Source organism: Chlorocebus sabaeus, chromosome 23, assembly GCF_047675955.1.
Source record: "Chlorocebus sabaeus isolate Y175 chromosome 23, mChlSab1.0.hap1, whole genome shotgun sequence".
NCBI classification, from domain to species: Eukaryota; Metazoa; Chordata; class Mammalia; order Primates; family Cercopithecidae; genus Chlorocebus; species Chlorocebus sabaeus.
In genome coordinates this window covers 62,339,046-62,359,197 of record NC_132926.1, presented here as the reverse complement: position 1 = coordinate 62,359,197, position 20,152 = coordinate 62,339,046, and positions in this window count along the sequence as shown.

Here is a 20,152-nt window from a genome sequence, read left to right as displayed (position 1 = left end):
TTTTCCAAGAGTTGTTTAAGAAATGTGCATTTCTCCACATGTGAATTATCAGTTTCTATTCTTACTGTTGGTAATTTTAAAAATTCCCATCTGGCAAATGGCAGTGAAACTCTGAGAAGTTAAATGAGCTTTTCCAGGTCACAGTGGGAGTATCAGAGTTAGAGTATCAGAGTTAGACCAAGAAACAAGGTCACCTGCCTCCTAGTTTGTGTTGATTCTGCTAAGCATTCTAAGCGATACCTCTAAACGTATCTTTTCAGCCTCATTTTAAAGGATAATATGCTTTATCTTAAAAACTCTCCTTAAGGTGAATGTGCTGTGAAGAGTGCTGTCTCTAAAAGCTAGCTGTACTTTCACTCCATAGTTCTGGAATTACAGAACATTATCTAACTGAAGGTGAAATAGGAGAGGGCTAGGTATTGTATTTCTTGGTATTTGTGGTATTCTTGGACCAAAGAAATCCCTTTATCTTTGACATTTTAAACTTTTGACTTTCCTCGCAGAATTGAAAATGTGCCCCTAGCTTATACTTTGTTAGCTCCTTTCTTTATGTATTAAGGTTCCATTCCTTAAGTGTCTTTTTACAACACCTCAGAGACTCATCTCTTCTAGACCTAGAAGAGATGTAAAAGACCCCCCCCCTTTTACACTCCATATGCAAACCAATATACTTTGTATTTTTACTGATAAAATCTTGTAGTTGGTGTATTTGTCAGGGTTCTCCAGAGGGATAGAACTAACAGGAGAGATGTATATGTAAAGGGGTATTATTAAGGAGTATTGATTTACACGATCACAAGGTGAAGTCCCACAATAGGCTGTCTCTCAGCTGAGGACCAAGGAAGCCAGTCTAAGTCCTGAAACCTCTTAAGTAGGGAAGCCCACAGTGCAGCCTTCAGTCTGTGGTCAAAGGCCTGAGAGCCCCTGGCAAATCTTCGGTGTAAATCCAAGAGTCTAAAAACGGAAGAACTTGGACTCTGATGTTCAAGGGCAGGAAGCATCCAGCATGGGAGAAAGATGAAGGCCAGAAGACTCAGCAAGTCAAGTCCTTCCACATTCTTCTGCCTGCTTTTATCCTAGCAGAGCTGGCAGCTGATTAGATGGTGCCCACCCAGACTGAGGGTGGTTCTGCCTCTCCCAGTCACTGACTCGAATGTTATTCTCCTTTGGCAACACCCTCACAGACACACCCAGGAACAATACTTTGCATCTTTCAATCCAATCAAGTTGACAGTCAATATTAACCATCACAGTTGGCAAAGATAAATTGTCTCTTGAATTAAATTAAATCTATAACTATTTTAAAGAATAGTAGTTACAGGTCTGAGACATAGGCTATTTACTCTGATTTCTATACAATAGATTATCAATATTTTCTTTGTGGATCTTAAAAGTGAAATAATTACCACTATAAACACACAGAATTGCTGTAGAATTATGACTTTATCATTCAGCCATTTAAAAAAAATCAGTTTTCAAATCTCCAAATTAAATTAATTAAAATGTTTAGTTGCTTTTCATTTTATAAATTCAATGATAATTAGTCTAATCACTTATTCAACAATTAAACTACAACAGAAATGAATTATTCAGAGTTTCATATTCTTTGTAAAAGCATGAATTTTCTAAGTTCACTTCAACTCAACAGAAAATCAGCTCAAAATGCAGGAAAGCAAATGAAGACATGAAAAGTTCTGATGATCAATGAGGCCTGTTTTCATGCTTAATTTCACTTTTATATGTCAAAGAATGGGTTTCATCATGATATTTCACTCCAAGGAGAGCATTAATTTCTCATTATAAAGATATCTGATATAATAATGTATTGACATAATTAATTGGTAGAGTTAATATAAAGAGATTGTCCATTGCTAAAATGGACTAATGAATGTCTCAACTCAAGAACACATGCAGACAGCTAGGAATAGCTCTCTAGTTCTGTGAGCCACCTTACCTGCTCAGGCTTATATATATTCCCTTTCTCGCTTGAAAGGATAAGAAGTCCATTTGCTGAAAGCGAAGTCCATTTGCTGCTGGCAACTTGCCATGAGAACTGGGAAAGTCACTCTCCAGGCTTGCTTCCTAGCTGTTAATTTAAGAGCTTGGACTAAGCCATGGCTAGAATGTCTTCTGGTTTCAAGATTTTAGGAGTCCATAAGCATTAGAGTTTCAGCCTTGCTTTGAAATAAAGTATTTTACTTTATCAAGTAAGAATTACACTGTATATGTATACCTATTGAAAAGCAAGCGATGAAAAGAAGAAAATGGTATGATTAACATGTTAACAGTATTGGTGGGGCAAAGGTGGTGGAAACCCAGGTTTTCTAGCCCTCCTGGTCACCTCTAATTTAATATTTAAATCAAAAGAACTTGCTTGAGTCCTTATTCTGCTTACATGAGAAATTAAAGCCCTGACTTCTGATTTCATTGAGTTATTAGTCTCTCATCTCACCTCATTCAGCTATTCCCTTCTTTCATCATTGCATTGAATCCAAATGTGGAATAGCATTCTTTTTCATTGATATTTTCCACCAAACCACAAATGTAAGGTAATTATATGTACTAGACCATTACTGAAGTGTTGGGCTCAACATACAGCTAAGCTTAGCAGGCTGCTTGCACTTTAATTCTTTGGAAGTGCTTGGCCAATCCCACTACTGAAAAGTCACAAACCAGAGACCCCTCTCACATCTGCCCTCCTCATCTCCCATACCTCCAGAAGCTCCCAGCGTCTCTCACTTTATTGTACATAACCGTTTAGCTCTGTTTCTCAATCGGGCCATCAGAGTGTTTCTTTTCACAGCTGATGATGGTGTTAACATGTAGATAACTAAACAAAGACGTTTCCATATGAGGAATTCTGCCTCTCTTGGTTACATGTTTTTTTTCCTTATAAGCAAAGTGGGAGGGCAAGGTAGGAAAGAGTGAGCAGGAGACATGCAGGTGGCTTGGAAAGAAGGAGGCCAAGAAAGGGAAATATTGTCCTTGAGTTGCCCACCACTGGCAGCATCCTGTGTTGAGGGTTTTACAAATATTATCCCAGTCAATCATCTCAATAATATGATCTACCTATGAAGTAGGTTATGTAATTGTCCCTCATTATAAAGATGAGGACACAGGTTTGGAGAGGTTAACTTGTTCAAGATCATATTGCTATTAAGGGGCAGACCTGAGATCTGAATATAGGCAATCTTTTTGCTTAATCACTGTAAAATGCTGCTTTGTCTATTATGCCAGTGTGGCACATATGTTATTGCATTTTATTCCCGTAAGCTATGTGCAATATTCATCATTTTTTTCTGAAAAGGAAACTTTTCCAAAGTCACACACAAAGTAAGGATGTAATGGCACCAGGAGTCAAACCCAGCTCGCTCAACTCCAAAGTCTATGTGGCATGATAGGCTTTCCACTGAAAATATTAATGTACCTATACTTTTACTTGAGTTTAACAAGCAGAATTTATAATAATTTTATTAAAAATTTTGCAAGGTTTTATAATTAATATCACATATTTGATGCTTAAGAACATTAAGTTTACAGTGTAAACAATAGAAAGAAAAGGAGAAGGAATGCTTCGAAGAAGATGAAAGAAAGCACCTTTAGATAGTAAAGATACCACTAGGCAAGAAATACAAATGGTTGGGATTGCGAGGTACTAGTATTCTAATTTCAGGATTTTAAACCCATGGATTCTGGTAGGAAACATATTACTGTGTGCTTTAACTTGATGAAAATTAACTGGCAAGTATGAAAACATACATTGTTGTCATTTTAAATGTTGCAACTAAAATACAGAGTTTTTACTGTCTTTTGACATTAGAATGTGCACAGAAACATTTTACACATAAAAATTACAGAAAAGGGTGACAGGCAATTTGAGTCTGTTCTTAAAGAGTAGCCCACCAGAGAAACGAAAAGAATTTAGAACCAATAGACTCAAATGCATCGGGGCCATCCCAGTGAATGCTTGAGTCCCTTGTTTTGAAGTACCTGGCATGTGTGTGTGCAGCCTCTGCTTGGTCCCCTCTGTGGACGCAGAACTCTGTTTTGTCTTAGGAAAGTAGGCTGTTGTGAGTATTAGAAAATTCAGTGCAGTGGTCAAATGTGTTTCCTGATATATTCTGTTGATTTTGGGTTTTGCTTAATGAGACAGGGGAGAATAAATTTATCCTGCTCTGTAGTGTTGGTTTAAATCCTTCTTTTTTTGAAATGTGGTCTTGCTCTGTTGTCCAGGCTGGAGTGCAGTGACACAATCACAGCTCACTGTAGTCTTTAACTCCTGGGCCCAAGTGATCCTTCTGCCTCAGCCTCCTGAGTTGCTGGGATTACAGGCTGAGACACCGTATCTGGTTCCTAAATCCTTTTCAAAAGGGAGGGAATGTGGTCAAATAGAAATGATGTTAGACTTGGGTCTCAGGGCCAGTTGTACGATACCTGAGGATCTGTTCTCTTGGCTGTTCTCTTTGCCCATCTCTTGGGGTTGCTTTAAGAGTCAAATGAGAATAAATATGAAAGTGTCTTAATAATAGCAGCTGATAGCTGTTCTTTGTGGTATATAAAATTAGTGCAGATAATGCTCTAAATATAAGCAGATAAGTCTAGAGTTCAGTAATTCAGAAACTTTAATTACACAAGAATTGTCAAGACATGGACACTGTGGGTATAAGTTTGTCTGTGTGGGGATGGGGGTGGGTTCTGGTTGTCAAAGGTCTGACACCAGAAGAGGGAACACATGCTCCAATCTACCTGCAGATGGGCCAATCCTTCTCGTGGGTGATGCTCCCAGGCGAGGCTCTCTGTCCTTAGCCTGATTCCCTTAAGCGTTGTCGTCCTGATCTGATTCCAGCAGGTGGATTGTGACTATAGGACTCTGCCTGGTTTTGTCCACCTTTTCCGCAGTGAGACTTTAATCCCCACATGAGGGTGAAGGGCCTGACCTACAGAGCAGATTTCGGAGACTCAACCAACATCTGCCTACCTCCTGCCATTGGTGGCTTAGTTTTCTTAATACTACGTTCTGCTTTTGGATGGGATTCACCTAATACCAAACCATTTTCTAAACAATGCTTCAGGTTTTTAAACTTCTGAGATTCTATGTCTTAGACCACTGGTCCTCAAAATATATAGTCCCTGAATCAGTAGTATCATCATCCCCTGGGAACTTGTTAGAAAGGCAAGTTTTGGGGCCCCAGTCCAGATCTACTGAATCAGAAAGTCTGAGGATAGAGTCCAGAAGTCTGTATTTTAACAAGCCCTTCAGGGGATTCCAATGCTGATTAAGGTTTGAGAACTCTGTCTTGAACTGTCTGATCGCCCTCTGTGCCGGCAATTTAGGCCACATCACCTCCTCCTTCTCCCTGTCCTAGTCACAGAGAAGGGTTTCTGCTTGGTGTCAGCTTGCACTGCCTTTCTACCAGCCTGTTGTTAAAATTCATCGAAAGGACCACCACTGTATCTATATATAAATAGTCTAGGTTAACAACAACAAAAAAGAATCATAAAAAGAAAAGTAAATAGCCTAGGTTAAGAGTACCGCAGGGGCATGTTGACCCACATATTTTGATGCTATAAGTTACAGATGTCCATCCTGATCTGAATTAACTGGGCACTTTTATTGCAATGACAAATAACATACAGTTCTTTCAAAAATGAAAGAAATGCCACTGAAGATGTTGGACTTGGGGTGACGGGGCACAAAGGGCGGGAAGTCAGTTAGGATAATAGCCCATTTCACACGTAGGATAACTTTCCTGTACTTTCTTCTTTTCTCCTCTTCATTTTCCTTCTTGTGTTTTCCTTTCTTCTCACAGGAACAGATGAGTAGTCTGCCAGTGTTATTAGCCAATGAAAAAAAAGAGAACATTACCTTATTTATAGACTTTGGGCGTTAATATCCAGAGGTTTAAATGTGAAAGCTAAGGTGGGGCTTCATGAGTTCTACTTAATTTCCTCAGGAATAACAAAGTGGGAGCTACAATACGTCTTTGTTTAGCTGCTATGGTTTTCATTAAATTTAATTAAGTCTCCCAGAAGCTTTAAATTTAGGCAACTTCAAAATACAGGTGGCTTCTGTTAAATGTAATTATATTCACTTTATAGCTGCCATGGTTTGGGAAAGCTGAGCCGTCAGACTTCAAATCTTTAATGAGTTCACCAGTGCTTTGGTTTCAGAATCCATTTCCAAGCAAAGCTCTGATTTCCCTCCCTCCCTCCCTTCCCTTCTTCTTCCTCTCCCTTCCTCCTCCCTCCTTTTCCTTCTCCCCCCTTTCCTCCCTCCCTTCCTTCTTTTCTCCCTCCTTCCTTCCTTTCCCTTTTGCAGAAGGCTGAGGCTAATATGAATCTAGCGAAAGCTTACAACCTCACTAATGAATTGAGGTCAACACTTCAGAGGTTAGTTTTCCCAGAGGTATTCTAAGCCAGTCTGGTTGACCAGCAGGGCAGGTGTATGAGGCAGGCAGGGGTCCTTGAGTTCAGTAGATTATCTGTCCAAAGAACCAAGGGGCCACAAGTCTGGCAGGGATGAGAACAAATGTCTGGCACTACCTTAACGGCAACCACCACTGCCAGAGTGGACGGGGACTTACATGCACGGAGCTCCCCCTCACCTTCTGTTTAATCCCTTTTCCTTTGATCCAAGTACATCCTTTTGATTTTTAGATTTGGAAAGGAGTTATTGCTAGTTTCTTGTGAAGTTAGTACGATAACATTGCAGAAAGCCTCTGATCAATGTTTCCCCAATGACAAATTGAGTCACAAAAAGTAACTTGCTCAAGGTCACACAAAATAGAATCTCAGTTTTCTGAACCCCCATCTATGTGCAGTCCTGCAAATTGAGGTGGGCTTAGGGAGTAGGAGGAGGAGGATGAGGAGTTATTAAAGAGGGATCCAACATTTTCATATGACAACAGTCCCTCCTCAGAGATCCCAGAACAATTGGATTTTCTGTAAGTGTGCTGAAGTTTCATCTCAGCATTTCTCTCACTCACCTAAGAGCATATTACATCATTGTAAAGGCAATGAGAGAAGGTTGTCATAAGTTTGATGAAGTTCAAATATTTTTGTATTCTTGATATCAACTACATTTCCCTGTGTCTGAACGTAGATTATCTAAGTCAATGCAATTTATTTGCAGGTAAACAATTTTCTTTTACAGTTGCAAGCAGATTTCTGTACTACTTTTGTACACTTTATTTAATTCCAACTATAATCTGGCACACGTTTAGTGACATGCATAATTGTTATTGTGAATTGCGGTCATTGGGGAAAAATGGCAAGGAGTTGAATAAACTGGTTAAATTGGTGGTATTTCTATACAGCTAAGCAAATCAAATGTTTAAGTTTTGTTTCTCTTTGATATTTGTTCAGTATCTATAATCAGCATTACTATAATTGATTTTTTCAATATTATCAATTTTTCTTTTATTCATACAAAATAAAAACATTTCTCTCCAATTCAGGATTGCATATGGACTAGGTATTGATGGTATCAAGGAATTTTATTAAGTATAGTAATACAATTCTATTTTATTTTGGTGTTCTAATTATGTAAAAAAAATCCTCGTGTTATATAAATGCACACTGAATTATATAGCATCGAAGTGATATGATAGTTGTTTATACTACTCTCTCTACTTTTGTGCATATTTGAACATTTTCATAATAAAAAGTTAGCCCCTCATATATGTGCATGCTGTAATGCAGAGCATGGATCGAATCCATGCATATATGAAGGTCCAGTCATGGCCCTTGTATTCAAGATGGCAGTCAGTGCTGGCTCTTCCATAGCCCCTTCTTAGGGCTGTTCTGCTCAGGTTCTTTTTTTGTTTTTTTTCTTTTATGCAGAATAATTCTTAGGTTCCCATCACCCAGGCTCTTGATATCTACAATTTAACACTCAGTTCTCTTCCATAACACCGTGACTTCCAGGACATAGCATATTTAGGTAAAAGGCCCTGCTGTGGCCTTAGACCTAAGCTACGTTTTCCAATTCTGTTTACCAGAGCCCCTCATTTAGGGAAATCACTTGGCATTTGTGTCACCTAGCAAAGGCCATTGACAGAGTGACCTAGGGAAGCCTGAGAAATGCCAGCGCTACTTCCCGGTTTTTGTGACAACCAGAATGACCCCCAGATGTCCAAATTGGCCCAGGCCCCAGGCATGTGGGTAGCTAGTTCTGGGGTGGGTAGGACCGAGAGGATGGGAAAGAAGGAGCAGTCTCTGCACTCAGACTGAGCCTTTGTGAAAGCTGGGATCCTCATGCTGGGGAAGGAAGGGTTCCAGTCCCTCAAGCTGTGTGTATGGCATGCCAGTTTCCCCTGGCTCATGCCTTCCACCCACCGTTTCCCCCTCCATCTCCAGAAAATCATTAAGTGCTCCCTGCACATTTTCCCTTCATCTACTTGCTGGTGGGTAAAATGCCTGTAAGGAGAGAACACATTTTAATCTGCAATCATTGATGAACTATATAAAAGCAAACACTAGTTGAAACGAAGCATCGGAATTCCTTTGCCCTGAAGGCTAATCAGTCCTCAAGTATTTAGTGGTGATATCAGAGCTTCTCCTAAAGATAGGGAAAGAAGGCGGTGGGGATGGTTTGTGGATTTTCTTCTAGAAAGCAGAAGAGGCTGCTCTGACTCGCTCTCCTCTGTGGACTCAAAAAGATGGTTCTCACTTCTCTGGCCCTTTTTGCCTAAGGCAAGGAAGACCTGAGGGGAAGCCCGAGGTGTGCTTTTGAAGCACGGAGGATCCTTGCTACATTTGGCCTATGGAAATAAATGTTATTGCTTTGGAGTATGACATTTTCGTTTCTCCAAATGCGACTGGGGAGGGGGTCTCAGAGCTCTGGAGAAGGCAAGTGTAAATTAGGAAGGCCGGCACATGTTCTCTTTGTACTTAGGTGCTAGGATGGTCACCTCGTTTTGATATTGTAACAATTGAGTTTTTCTCTCTGGTTGTGTTATATAGAGACTGAGGTTGCATACATAAAACAGCTGAGCCATGATTCCTAATACGGGTGCTTATGTTTTTAAATCCTTGCTCTTTGCCATAAATTAACTGTAATTGTTAATGTGCTTTGATATTGTCTTAAGCTGTGCTTGTTGTGAGAAGATAATTCAGAAAGAATTTTTAAAATTTTAAAATTTCTATAGCTTTGGGGATACAAGTGGTTTTTGGTTACATGGATGAATTCTATAGTGGTGAATTCTGAGATTTTAGTGCACCCATCATCCAAGCAATGTATGCTGTATCCAATATGTAGTCTTTTATCCCTTAGTGCCCACCCCACATCCCCATGCTGAGTCCCCAAAGTCTATTATATTACTCTGTATGTCTTTGCTTCCTCACAGCTTAGCTCCCACTTAGAAGTGAGAACATAAGGTATTTGATTTTCCATTCCTGAGTTACTTCACTTAGAATAATGGCCTCCAACTCCATCCAAGTTGCTGCAAAAGACATTAATTCATTCCTTTTCATGGCTGAATAGCATTCCATGGTGTTATATACCACATTTTCTTTATCCACATGTTGACTGCTGGACACTTAAGTTGTTTTCATATCTTTGCAATTGCAAATTGTGCTGCTATAAACATGAGTGTGAATGTGTCTTTTTATGTAATGACTTCTTTTCCTTTGGGTAGATACCCCCAGTAGTGGGATTGCTGGGTTGAATGGTAGATCTACTTTTAGTTCCAGAAAGGATTTTTTTTTTTTTAAATTAAGATTACCCATGACTACTAACTGAGTTATCTTACATACGGTATTAGACACAAGGTAATCAGCCCATAATTTTCCTTCATGACCAAAATAATAGTGCCTCGTACAAAATGTCCTTTGTGCCAAGGACTGTAACAGAGCCTAAGCTATATTTTAAGTGTACTTGTAAAAGGCTTGAAATGAGAAGGGATAAATTAAGTTGACTATAAAGGGGACATGAGTCTCAGCCACATTATGCTTACTCCTGTCCTTCTGCAGTCCCTATTTCAGACATGAATTCATTGAGGACATGTTGTACCCCTCTGAATTGTTCACAAGCTATTAAAGTATTTGCAGTGGTGAAAGGTAATATCAGACACTTCCCCTCTCTATGATTTTGGAGATGTTTTAAGATGTGCAGGGACTTACTGAATTGCTAATTAGTGTTGAACTCTTAAAAGGCTTGTGCTACAGAGGAATCATGACCCGGTGAGCAGTTTTATCTGCCTTTAGAAAGCATGATTATATTTTTCTTCACTAGGCTTTCATCTGAGTCAGAAATCATGCAACAATAATATTGTGATACTGAGACAAGGGCAGCAATAGTCCAGTAGGGAAGCAGGGGGAATCTGGAAAATTCTGCAAATCCAGGCAAGGGAGCAGGATCTGGAATCCAGAAGGCCGGGGAATCAGTAGCAGTGACTTTAACAAGTGATCATGAAATCTATGACCTCTAGATTTGGCACAGACTGCAAATGGGTTCTTGAAGGTTTTAGCTATTTAGAAGGACTTTGTGGACACAGAACCAGCAGCATCATTATCTAGGCACTAGTTATAAATGCAAGTTCTTTTGCCAAGATCAGAACTACTGAATTAGCAGTCTGTTTTATGTGTCCAGGTGATTCTGATGCTTGCCCAAGTTTAGGAGATGCTAGTGTACATTCCTTCAGTGGATCCCAGCAAAAGGAATCTAGCCCTGGGATTTCCAGAACTCTTGGTGAGTGGTGAAGATTAGAGCTTGGTTTCTAAGCCCTAGGTAGTGAATGAGTGAATAGAAGGTTGAGTTTTGGTGGCTGAAGCTGGCCACAAATCCAACAACAAAATTTCTTTTTGTAAAAATCTGGGAGATATTTTTCCTCTTCAGTATGAAATATTCCTGAACCTAAGAAAGAAAGTACTGGCTTAAGAAGGAAAGGGGAAAGAGAGATTCTGGGAAACACCAAGACACAGACCTGACTAATGGTTATCAAGTTGACAATATGAAAAGGGAATTTATTCAATGAGAGTAAATACAATTTTGTATCAAAATGAAGCACATAAAATTAAATATGGATAATGATTACCATCAAATTGTTGAATTTCAGTAGAGGTAGTTTCCATTAGTAGAAATCACATTTTTATCTCCATACCAGCTCATAGACAACATTAATGATAGAAAAGAGTAATGGGATTTTTAGTCATTTACCCTTGAATCAGTTATATTACAGGTCCATGGCTGGGAATCTGATGGCACAAGGATTAAATATGAAACCCCTCTTGCATACCATTATACACGTAATGTTGTTCTTCACATTCAGGCTGATTCATTTGGTAATGTAAGGAATTCCAACTGGAGTATGGACTTTTACAAATGTTTTCCTTCATCGGTGAAACCAGCATTTATTAAGTGGCTGTGATGTGGGTAATGGGTAAGAATGTTCTCTCCCTTTCTCCAAGGAAAAATTCATGTGAACAATAGTAAGCTATTTGACTACAGGTTTACATAGGAATAAAAAGGATACAAAAGTAAAGGCAAACAAACAAGAAAACCTGACCTCAAGACAAACTCTAAGCTTTTGAAAATGAGAGCTTTTTTGTATGAAGGAGAAACCATATCTAAAACTAAAAATATCACTTTGTAGATGGTTTGCCTTTGGGATATGGGGCACTTAATTTTCTAAAATGACTTTTTTCCTTCTATGTATATTAAATGCTGGACTAATTATTCCTTCTGGAGCATCCTTTTAGGCTGAATTGATTCCCTATCATGACTGCTCTGAAATAGTGAACACACAAATTGCTTTTTAGAAGGCTGGATATAATATCAGACACGGACTAAGAAAGGATTCCTCAATTCTTCATATGTCCACTTTATGACTTATTCTTCTCATCATGTGCTTTAGAAATTAAACATAAATCAGATTTTCATGTCATTTTTATAAATAATAGTCTTTGAATCTTTTAAAATAAAATACATGCTTTCTGCTACTAGATGTCTAGAAAAAAAATGGAGTAATGTTTCTTCCTTGGAGCTCTAGTAAAGATTCTTTTATGTTAATGTTCTTTTTAACAAATGAAGCTTCAGGGTAAAAGTCCATTCAGCAACACCAATAGGAAATAAATGACAAGCAACAAACCATAATTAGAAATGTAGTCAGAAAACAAGGCTAGATCTTAATTGAGATCTGGTTTTTAACCTTGTAGAACATAAACACACACATATATATTTACCATGTATAGTTATATCTATATCCATCCATATCCATATTCCTCTCTCTACATATATATATACACACACATACATATATAGTTATATATACATACACACACACACACGTGTACATATATAGTTATCCGACTAGGTAAAGTTACCTTTACCTTTTCCCATAGCAGGCCAAAATATTTGTGCTTTACAGTATGGGATCAAAACCTTCATTATATTTAAGCAATGAGAATATAACAGATTTAGACACTGGAAGGCAGGAAGTGGGATAAAAATTAAAATGAAGGGAAGAGGGTCTAATATTTCAACAATAAGCCAAGTGTTTCTATATATTATATGATCTTCAAGGCAATGCTTTAGGGATAATATCTTCATTTTATAGATGAAGTATAGAGGGATCAAGAATATCCTCAAGATCATGGACTAAAAATGGGGATTTATTGAAGAAATCTGTAGCAAAGGCACGTCTTTGGCATCGGGACAACAAAATCCAGGGAATGCCAGAGCACTAATGGGGTGAATAGTTGATAAAAATATTTCAGCGCTGACCTGTGCCTTTGGTCATGTATCGCTCTGATTTCTGACCCTCCAGACTCGCAGGGCTGATGAATACGATCTCAGGAGATTGCCTCCTCCTGATGTGCTGTGCTTCCCTAAGAGTTTTCACATAACAATCTTGTCTGGAGGAGTTGCTCAGCTGTGCTTCTATGGGACCTGGGATTCTTCTCTGGACCTCATCAAATTCCCTCTCTTTAAATTCATTGTTATCCAAATACAAAAGTGTGATAAAAGCATTTTCAGGCATACAAGTCCTCAGATGGTTTGCCATTGTGAACGTGTACATTGAAAACATTTGGGGAGGAAATATTCAAGTGAGAAGAAAGACACATTCAGCATATGGTGCAAGAGATCAAGAGGAAAGTAATAAAATAGCTTGGTGAAATGTATATGTCTTACAAAAGATATGGGAGGAAAAGAAAGAGAAAAAGTATATTTGTAACAATCCAGATTAAAATTCTAGGTAATAACAACATAATAAATGGTGGGCATTGGAAAACAAAAGGAGACGAGTACTTGTCTTGTGAAGGGGATGGTGTAGCTTTTGATAACTTTAATAAATTGGTAGGTTTAAATAATGTGTAAATGATGAATCTTAGGTTAAGTGCATTCACTATAAGAAGAAAGGTAGGGCCAGGAGTGGTGGCTCATGCCTGTAATCCCAGCACTTTGGGAGGCTGAGGCGGGCGGATCGCCTGAGGTCAAGAGTTTGAGACCAGCCTGGCCAATGTGGCAAAACCCCATCTCTACTAAAAGTACAAAAATTAGCCATAATGGTGGTGGGCACCTGTAATTCCAGCTACTCGGGAGGCTGAGGCCAGGAGAATCGCTTGAACCTGAGAGGCGGAGGTTGCAGTGAGCTGATATGGCACCACTGCACTCCAACCTGGGCAACAGTGTGAGACTCCGGCTCAAAAAAAACAAAAACTAAAAACTAAAGGTAGGTGTTTAATTTTATGTCAGCAGAAAAAGCTTAATGCTTAAAAGACAGAAGGAAAAGAGAAATAAAGGAAGTTATGATAAAGAGTAACTGTTAGAGTCGATGAAAGAAACATTATAATGTATAAATAATCAGAGTAAATATAAATAGTTGAAGCCAACCATCTAAAAGACAATAGACTCAAATTTGATTTTAAAAAAAACTCTGTCACTTAAAAAATACAAAGTTTGAAAATAAAAGAATGGAAAAAGATGTACAATGAAAGAGAGTCACAATGTTCACATTTGACAAAACAAGAACTAAAGGCATAGGGGGTTGTTATATTCTGGCAAACCAACGATGAGAAAAGACGCTGTAATGACCACAAACATATACACTCAATAACATAGCTATAAAAGCAAAAATGGACAGAACTTCAGGCAGAAATAATGAATCAGGACTTGTAGCTGTAGATTTTAACACACCTCTCTGGCAACAGGTTCTTTCATTTCATTTCAGCTATTTGTGCTAATAAGGATACAAGATCAGTATACAGAAGTTAATTGTATCTATACAGTAGGAATGAGCAAACCAAAAATGAAATTAAGAAAATAATCATTGCATATTATGTACGGATATCAAAATATATATGTCCTCAAAATACATCCCACTATTATATATCAGTTAAAGAATCAATAAAAATTCATTAAAAACCTGCCAACAAAAGAATAAAATACTTAGGAGTAAATTTAACCAAACAATTTCTAGCCTTGTACAGTGCAAACTAGTAAACACCATTCAAGTAAATTAAAGTGGACCTAAGTAAATGAAAAGACGTTCTATGTTCATAGACTGAAAGATAATATTATTAAGATGGCAATATTTCTCAAACTGGTCTACAGATTCAATGCATCTCCTATCAAAATCTCAGCTACTGCTTTTGCAGAAATGGAGAACTGCTCCTTAAATTCATATGGAAATGCAAGACAGCCAGAATAACCAAAACAAAAAAAGAATAAAGTTGTAGGACTCATGTTTCCTGATTTCACAATTTACTACAAAACTACAAAATTCAAAACTGTGTGGCACTAGCATAAGGATTATATATATAGATCAATGGAATAGAATTGAGAGTCTAGAAATAAACCCATACATCTATAACTGATTTTTCATAAACAGTTTTTATTTTTAGGTTTTGTGGAAACCAGTTGATTTTTGGCAAGGGTACTAAGTACAATCAATGGGGAAAGAATAGACTCTTTCACAGATGATGCTGGGACAACCGTTTATCCATGTGTGAAAGAATGAAGTTGGACCCCTACTTCACACCATACACAAAAATTAAAAACAAGATGGATTAAAGACCTAAATGTAAGAGCTGAAACTATAAATCACTTAAAAGAAAACATAGGTGCCAGGTGTGGTGGCTCACCCCTGTAATCCCAGCACTTTGGGAGGCCGAAGCGGGTGGATCATGAGGTCAGGAGATCCAGACCATCCTGGCTAACATGGTGAAACCCCGTCTCTACTAAAAATACAAAAAATTAGCCGGGCATGCTGGCACGTGTCTGTAGTCCAGCTACTTCGGAGGCGGAGAAGGAGAATCGCTTGAAACTGAGAGGCGGAGGTTGCAGTGAGCCGAGATCCCGGCACTGCACTCCAGATTTTGTCTCCCAAAAAAAAAAAAAAAAAAGAAAAGAAAAAGAAAGAAAACATAGGCATAAATCATTATATCCTGGGATTAGGCAATGATTTTTTAGATATGATACCTAAAGCACAGGCAGCAAAATAAAAAAAATAGATAAATTGAACTTCATAATATTTTTAAAATTTTAAAAATTGTGCTTCAAAAGAAACTATTAAGAAAATAAAAAAAACTGAGAAAATATTTGCAAATCCCATATTTGATAGAAGTCTGGTGTTCAGAATATATGAATAACTCTTATAACTCAACAGTAAAAACACAAACGGACACAAGTTGGAATAGACATTTCTCCAGAGAAGATATACAAATGCCAATAAGCATGTACAAAGCTGCTCAACAACCTTAGTTATTAGAGAAATGCAAATCAAAGTCATAATGAGATGCCACTTCATATCCACTGGAATGTGGAGACATTGGAACCCTTATTCATTTTACTGGTGGAAATGTAAAATGATGCAGTCACTGTGGAAAAGATTGATAGTTAAAAAACATAGATTTACCATATGATTCAGCCATTTGACTCCTAGGTATATATTTAAGAGAATTAAGAACATATTTCCACGTAAAATCTTGAACATACATGATCAAAGAATACTATTCATAATAGCCACAAAGGGGAAACAACCCAAATGTTCATTGACAATAAATAGGTAAACAAAATATGGTGTATCCATGCAATGAAATATTTCTTTCTTTTTTTTTTGGCGTGTTGTTAATTATTTATTTAAAGGTGATCTTATATAATAGAAAAGGTATTGTTTGTAGTCTCCTAGAGAATGTTACTATGCAAATGCTGGCCAAAAGGCAGATAAGTATGTCAACAATAATTACCAAGTAAACAAAATAATATGTCTACAAATGCTTTTTTTTTTTTTTTTTTTTTTTTTTTTTGAGACGGAGTCTCGCTCTGTCGCCCAGGCTGGAGTTCAGTGGCCGGATCTCAGCTCACTGCAAGCTCCGCCTCCCGGGTTCACGCCATTCTCCTGCCTCAGCCTCCCGAGTAGCTGGGACTACAGGCGCCCGCCACCTCGCCCGGCTAGTTTTTTGTATTTTTAGTAGAGACAGGGTTTCACCGTGTTAGCCAGGATGGTCTCGATCTCCTGACCACGTGATCCGCCCATCTCGGCCTCCCAAAGTGCTGGGATTACAGGCTTGAACCACCGCGCCCGGCCTACAAACACTTTTAAACACTAACAATCAGCCAGATGATCTAGAACCTTAAGTAATTATGCAATTTGAAAGCTATGTTCAAAGAAAAATACAGAGTTTAAGAAAGTCTAGTTCATTATCAGAAAATAACCTACTGAGGAGACAAGAGTAGTTTTAAACATTTCTGTTTCAGGTTTTGAGATAATCAATCATTAATATAGGGACTTCTCAGAGAGTTTTTGCTCCATATGAGATTCCTATTTCTTTTTTCTTTTTTTAAAAGTATACTTTAAGTTCTGGGGTACATGTGCACAACGTGCAGGTTTGTTACATATGTGTACTTGTGCCATGCTGGTGTGCTGCACCCATCAACTCATCAGCACCCATCAACTCATCATTTACATTAGGCATAACTCCCAATGCAATCCCTCCCCCCTCCCCCCTCCTCATAATAGGCCCCGGTGTGTGATATTCCCCTTCCCGAGTCCAAGTGATCCGCAATAAAATATTTCATACCATAAAAAGGAAGAAGCACTGAAATAGCTACAATATGGACAAACCTTGAAAGCATTATATAAGTGAAAGAAGCCAGACATAAAAGGCCACTTTTTGTATGACGCCATCTATGTGAACTATCCAGAAGAGGAAAATCCATAGAGCCAGAAAGTAGATTAGTGGTTGTCAGGGGCTGGTGGAAAGAAGCGAATGGGAATTGATGACCAATGCATATAGGATCTCTTTTTGGGGTGATGAAAATATTCTGGAATTGGACAGGGGTAATAGTTACACAATCTTGTGAATATACTAAAACCCACTGAATTGCACAGTTGAAATAGTGAGTTTTATGGTCTGTGAGGCTAGTTCTAAACATTTCACAATTACACATGACTGATTTTCTAGAACAAATATAGAGAACTAATAAAACCGTAAATATTAATACATTAAAATGGTATTTCAATTTATTTAAACAAACTGAACCCCAGTGGGGTCCCCCTCCTTGTCACCCCAGCATCGGATTGTTCTACAGTAAGTTCTACCAAATATTCAAGGAACAGTTCATTTCTAACTCAGATATGCCAAAAAATGAAAGGTAATAAAAACTACCTAGCTCATTTTAGGGATCTAGAGTAATAAATATGATTCTCAATGTGTGTGGGTGTGCCCCTCTGCCAAGATGTGTGGCTCCGTCAGCGCCAGCTGGACCTTGGAGCCTTCATGATGCTGATGCTCACTGTGCCCAGAGATGGGTCACAAGGTGCCAGGTCCTTTCCTTCTCCCCTGTCACTCGCCATTGCCCAGCAGATGAGAGCTCTATGTGTTCAGAATTGGAGATTTAGGTTTCTGGGGTAGCATCTATGTCATACAGGTATCTGAGTGTGGTTGAGTGTGGTGGATGGGGACTGAATATCACACTGGAGCCTCCTGATTAGAAGAAACTGAGGCACATAGAAGAGGAGTGCGCCTTTGCATGTGAGGCTGGGAGATGAAAAGAGACACATAGAGCCTGGTTATTACCCAAATGTCTGAGTTGGAAGTGACTGCAGAGATCACCATGTCAGTTTCTGGGCCACTGCAGGTGTCACTTCTCTCTGACCAGACTGAGTGAATGTCCTCTTCCCAGAGGTGAGGTCACAACTACTTGGGAGCTACTCCCTCCCAAGATAGCTGGGTCAGAAAGTCCTTCCTTGGACTGAGTAAATCTACTTCCCTGGGGGTGTTCCCTGAGAACATGAACAGATTGAGCTACTATGGGCAGGCGAACATCAACTGGTGGGAAGAAATAAGGACTTCAGAATTTAAGGGCGTAGGTTACCCACCAAGTGCCAAGAAGGTGCTGGCTGCTACACAACAGGTACTCGAAACAGATGGAGGACGACCAAGACAGTAAGGGGTCTTGACGGAGGGGTCAAAGGGCAGCTGGGCTAGCTTTTTTCACATACAGCTGCTGTTGCTGGGTAGCACATGATATTAATGTGCTGGGAAAAAAATCCACACAAACCAGAGGCTTGTCTGTTATACTGATGTCATTTCTATATCAGCCCATGTATGGGAAGTCCTCCAAGACGGATTTAATCTAGGAATTAATTTATCCAAGAATATACATGCTCTCTGTGAAGAAAAGTTTAAAATATAAATAAAGGACATAGTAGATAATCTGAATAAATAGACATTTTGTGCTCTTGGATAAGATGATTTATGCAATAAGGGTTATTCTTGTATAATCTCTAATTCAACCCCAATAAAAATTCCTGTTGGACTTTTTTTGATGGTCTTGATGGCATTTATCATAAAATTTTACAGAATAATGAAAGTTAAAAATTAGTAAACCAATCTTTTTTTCTATTGCGGTGAACACAAGATCTACCTTCTTATCAAAATTGTAAGTGTCCAGTAGAATATTGCTAGCCTAAGTACAATGTTGTACAGCAGATCTCTAGAGTTATTTCATAGTAAGCCAGTTTTTAAAAAAGAAGAGTAAATAGGGTAACTTTCCTTTGAACATATTAAGACAGACTACAAAGCAGCCATAGTACACAATAAAAAGTGTGACATTGGTGCAAGGACAGCCAAATAGATCACTGAAACTGAATCGAGAGCTCAACAATGAATTCATATTGATTGGAAATTTATATAATAGGAAGGTGGCACCGTAAGTGAACAAGGAGAGGAAGGAGTTTGTAGTAAATGCTAATAGAAAAACAAGCTCATTAAATGGAGTAAAAAAGATTGATCTTATTGTAACACCACATTATAAAAGTAGATTCTAGACGAATTAAAGATCTAAATGTAAAACTTAAAACTGTACAGTTAATTAAAGAAAAATGTAGGATAATATCTTTGTGACTTTAAGATGGGGAAAGATTTAGTAAATAAAAATTCAAATGTAAAATCCGTAAGAAAGAAAAGTTGATTTTCATTATATCTGGGCAATGTTATTACAAAGATTAGAATGTCAATAGTCTGTAAGTAAAGTTTCTAATGCCAGCGAGGGACTAATACCTAGAACACACAGATAACTAAAATAACAAGAAAAAGGTACAAATCCTGGTGGAAAATGGCAAAGTATATGAAAAGAAAATTTACATATTACATACAAAATTTCTACAAGAACATATGCAAATAAAAGAATGCTAGGGTTTGGTTTGTTTGACCCCTCTAAATCTCTTGTTGAAATCTGTTATCCAGTGTTGGAAGTGGGGCCTAGTGGGAGGTGTCTGGGTTATGAGGGCAGATCCTTCATAAATAGATTAATGCCCTCCAGGGGGCAGGGTGAGTGAGTTCTTACTGTTCTCCTGAGAGCTGGTTGTTAAAAAGAGCATGGCATCTCCTCTTGTTTACCATGTGATTTCTGCATGCACCAGCTCTCCTTTTCCACCACTAGTGGGAGCAGCCTGAAGCCCTCACCAAAAGCAGAAGCTGGCCCCATGCTTCATGTGTAGCCTGCAGAACTGTGAGCCAAATAAACCTCTTTTTAAAAAATAAGTTATCCAGCCTCATGTATTACTCTATAGCAACACAGACTAATACAAATAATATACATTGTTATCTTTAAAGAGGAAAGAATATGCTAGTGGGGCATAGAGATTTAACAAATATGCATGTACAAAAACAAAGGAAGTAATGAATAAATAAGAAAGGGGTTCTG